The sequence below is a fragment of the Alosa alosa genome, chromosome 5, assembly GCF_017589495.1.
Source record: "Alosa alosa isolate M-15738 ecotype Scorff River chromosome 5, AALO_Geno_1.1, whole genome shotgun sequence".
Taxonomy (NCBI): domain Eukaryota; kingdom Metazoa; phylum Chordata; class Actinopteri; order Clupeiformes; family Clupeidae; genus Alosa; species Alosa alosa.
The window spans coordinates 31,085,859-31,090,858 of NC_063193.1; the positions used below are offsets into that span (position 1 = coordinate 31,085,859).

Consider the following 5,000-nt stretch of genomic DNA (forward strand, 5'->3'; position numbering starts at 1 on the left):
CCGAATCTCCCCTCCCGGACTCCAACACAGAACCCACAGAGAATCGGCCAGCGCCCAGAGTGGGCACAACATCAGGAATCCCGCGAGAACTCAACGGAACCTTGAGATCAGCACAGGACAGACCCCAAAAGAGTAACATTGTACTCCCAGGAACCTTCACTGCTGGAGTGAAGACAACATCCTACAGAAGCAGAACTTGGCACATAACCAATCACAATGCATAGAACCCCCGAAGAGTTCCACACAACCAATGACAATGTAGAGATAACCAGAGAGACAACCAATCAAAATGTAGAGATTTCCACACAACCAACCACAATGCAAAAAGCTTCACACAGCCAATCACAATGCAAATATCTCCAGTCAGAACCACAGTGCAGGGGACTCCACACAGAATCAACAGTAACGCAGAGTTCAAATCACACCAAACCACGTTCCAAAGAACTCCACACAAACCGGACCATGATGACCATCAGCGACCTCTGTGACATCACAGACTCGTGGCCCATACAGCCAATGAGAAGACAGACTTCTCATCATTGGGCAGTGAAGCCGCTCGGACAGTGGCCCTTCTGCTTTCTCGAAGCTTTTCTAGGTACCCTGTAGAGCGCCTGCAAATGACCGCAGAAATAGCACTCCTCTCCTCTTGTTGAACTTGTTAACCGCGTCGACCCGATGTGCGTTACTGTGATCGCTTCCCCTTCTCTGTCCAGCCGACAGACTCCGTTGGGACGGCACGAGGGCTCCGACACGGGCCCACCGCGGCATGAACACATCTGTACACTTTGTGAACATTAAATAGAAGAAAAAAAATGAAAAAAGCAAAAAAAAAAAAAAAAAATGTTGTTAAATCGTGTGAGTGTTAAAATGTGGTATTTGGACTTCATGTTCGGCTGTTTTATCACTTCATTCGGTTTTAGCCCTTATGAAATGTAATTGTGGTGGCAGTGAGGAAGTGTGTGTGTGTGTGGTTGTGTGTGCGTGCGAGAGTGTCTGTGTGAATGCATGAAAGTGTCTGCATATCTTTGTCATATCTATGTACAAAATATGAGCTCTGAGTTTGTATATGTATGGCTCTGAAGTGTGCATGTGTGTGTGTGCGTTTGTGTGTGTGTGTGTGTGTGTGTGTGTTTGTGTGTGTAACTAGGGACTCTTGATATTGTTACATGTACATATGTCTCCCAGCAAATCAGTAATGCATGTTCAAGATGGAGCGCGCTATATTTATTTAACTAAACATGCTCTTGGAAGTACTGCAAATGGAAAAGCTTTATTTAAAAAATCATGTTAGGTAGCTCAGTGACACATTACTATCACAACTCACTTGTATGGCATTTTATTATGAAATATATCCCTTTGGTCCTGGCAATGCGAAACATCAACAACCCTTGTGCTATTTATTTGTCAGAGGCCAGAAACCTTATCGGAGGTGCATCTCTGACGTGAGGATTGCTACGTCACCAAAGTTTGTTGGTACAATGAATAAACTCACTTTGTCTCCTGATAGTAAACACTCATTGCAATGTCAAGTGATGAAAGCCCACCATCATGGCAATGGGGAAAAGAGAGAGAGAGAGATGGAGAGATAGAGAGAAGAAAGAAGAGAGGTAGAGAGAGAGATGAGGGGAAGAGAATGAGATGGAGAGAAGAAGTAGAGAGAGAAGAGATGAAGGGAGAGGAGAGAGATGTAGGGAAGAGAAAGATGGAGAGAAGAGAGGGAGAGAGATGAAGGGAAGAGAATGAGATGGAGAGAAGAGGTAAAGAGAGAAGAGATGGAGAGAGGAGAGAGATGAAGGGAAGAGAAAGAGATGGAGAGAGAGATGAAGGAGAGCGGGACCCGTCATGGCATGGGAGAGAGAAATACAGAGAGGAGAAAAGAGAGATGGAGGAGAGAAGAGAGGAAAGAGAGATGAAGGAGAGAGAGGAGAGGAAAGAGAGATGAAGGAGAGAGAGGAGAGGAAAGAGAGATGAAGGAGAGAGGAGAAAAGAGAGATGAAGGAGAGAGGAGAGGAAAGAGAGATGAAGGAGAGAGAGGAGAGGAAAAAGTCAGACTACCTGATCTGACATCACACACACACACACCATCTCCATTGCACTTAGAAGGCAAATTATATGCATGAACACACACACATACACGTACCCTTTCATAGGCCTTTTTCCCCAACAGAGAACCAATTCCGTTCTGGTTAATACTCCAGATGCTGAACCATTTCAGAGCATTTCGACCAAAGATAAATCAGTTCAGAACCTGAAAAGTTGGTTCGGAGCTGGAATCAAAAAAATGATTGGTTGATTTTTCCTGTTAACCAAAGTAGGTGTGTCATTCGACAGGTTATGTCAGGTCAGTTAAGCATGCTACTCCATCTGTTGATGTTGATGGAAATGCAGGCTGGTTCACTAGATGCCAAGGTTCCAAGGTTCAAAGAATTTTGAACAGAACCGGTTCTCTGTTGGTTGAAAAACGCCCTCAGTGACAGAACTTGATTGATTGAATGATTGATACTTTATTAATCCTTTACAGGAACTTTATTAATCCTTTACTTTGTCACATAGATTTTACAATCATATACCCACAGTAACAACACACACACACACACACACACACACAGATGTGTTCATTCACCTGATACTGACTCTGACCTACCACAGTTTGGCCCCGGGTGCACTGATAGCTAACATGACCTGCTATCATCAACAATAGAGAATGGGAATCCCACACACCACAATTACCCCTCTGATCTTCTCTGGTGGCCCCACACACACACACACACACACACACACATACGCATGAGACTGCCACAAGCACACACACGCATGCCAGACTGCTACAGGCTAATGCACACACACACACACACACACACACACACACACACACACACACACACACACACACACACACACACACACACACGAGTCCCACACATTCAGAATGGCTCATATCAGTTACATGTGTCGGAGCCCCTGACGTTCTCACTGCACTTCTCTGATATAGGCTATGGATGGCTCTGATAGGCTATGGTTGGCTCCGATAGGCTCTGGTTGGCTCTGATAGGCTCTGTCAGTTGCTGACGCACGCTAGGGAAGTAGCGCTGGAGACAGTAAATGTGTCAGCAAACAGGGAATCAATCACACTGCAAACACAATGTCCTGTGTACTCCAGTGTTTAGCTACTATTAAAAGCCGCTTTGGCCAGATGCATGGGACAAGAACACGAGTGTGTGAATCCAGATGGGGAAACTAGACCAGGGTTTGAGTGGACAGACATCATACATAATGATATACAAGCTAGATAACAGGTCATACTAATTCATATACTGTACATTTCAATAAAAGGATACATTGTACATGTGGTGATACCACTGCAATGGTTTGACAGAGTACAACGGAGAATACACACACCTGTGTGTCATATCAGCGGGGGAATCTTATCAACAGCTAGGTGAAAACACGCTTTGATCTGAGGCAGATGCAAGAACACTCATGCATACACACACACACACACGTGCATACACACCCATGAATAGTGGTAAACACACACACACACACACACACGTGCATACACACCCATGAGTAGTGGTAAACACACACACACACACGCACACACACACACACACAAGTGCATACACACCCATGAGGGCCTCTGATGTGGCTCTGCATGTCCTAATGCTGTAAGATGGTTGTGGTTGGCTGATCTGACGTGACCTGTAGTCATATTCCTTCTCTGTACATCAGCAGCTTGTATTGTTGTCCTTTCTGACACAGTAAGAACAGCTTGTAGTAGTGTTGCTTCTGGGACAGTAATAGCAGTGGGTGTTCACTCCTCTCTGGGACAGTAACAGCTGTGTGTGTGTGTGTGTGTGTGTGTGTGTGTGTTTAAGATGAGCCTGGTGGTTCTGTGTGTGTGTGTGTGTGTGTTCACTCCCTTTCTGGGACAGTAAGGCCCATTCACACCAAGAACGCTAACGATAATGATAAATATAAATAAATATTGTTCTCGTTAATATGAATGACAACGTTCATACATACACTATAACAATAACGACATGAAGAACGTTATCGTTGGGGATCACTTTCAGAGCAATTTTCAGAACGATAAAAAGCTAATAGCCAATCAGAACCCATCGAATTTTAGCCGTCACATTCATTAACACAAGGAGAGACTTTGTTTATCGTTGTTCAGTGTGTTCGCTTTTATCGTTATGGTTATAGTTATAGTTATTGTTCTTGGTGTGAATAGACCTTAACAGCAGTGTGTGTTCATTCCTCTCTGGGACAGTAACAGCAGTGTGTGTGTGTGTGTTCACTCCTCTCTGGCTGATTAAGGAACAGACGTGTTGGTTTCTGATGTGACAGCAACCTGGACTGTGGAGGAGCTTAGAGGTTGTTTTTCTAATACTGGGTTTCTGTGGCCCCTGGATGGCCCTCATCATGTTTTCAATCACACCCACCCACCCCCACACACACACACACACACACACACACACACACAAACACAGAGAGAGAGAGGGAGAGAGAAAGAGAGAGAGAGAGGGAGAGGGACCTCCTCACCTTTGCTGCTCTTACCCTTTTATTCTGTGTGGGGTCCACAGTACACACACACATACACACACAGCACACACACACACACACACACACACACACATACACACACACACACACACACACACACACACACATACACACACACACACACACACACATACACACACACATACACACACACACACACACACACACACTCTCAAGACAGATACATACATCACATTGTAACACACACTCAACACACACAGTGGTGGCAGCACACACACACACACACACAGTGGAAACGGGCAATCACTTTGGGTAGGCAAACATACAGAAGAAAATACGTTGGTATCGCTGCACATGGATGTCACCCCTCTAAGCCATTGAGTGGCTTGGGCGCACACACACACACACACACACACACACACACACACACACACACACAGACATGCACACATTGAAAACACAGTAAACAT

The 5,000-nt window shown here is 45.0% G+C and overlaps 1 pseudogene; it reads left to right on the top strand.

The window, feature by feature from the left end:
- LOC125294788 overlaps positions 1-1,471 on the top strand; it is an 84,609-nt pseudogene extending 83,138 nt beyond the window's left edge.
- Positions 1,472-5,000: the final 3,529 nt, after the last annotated feature.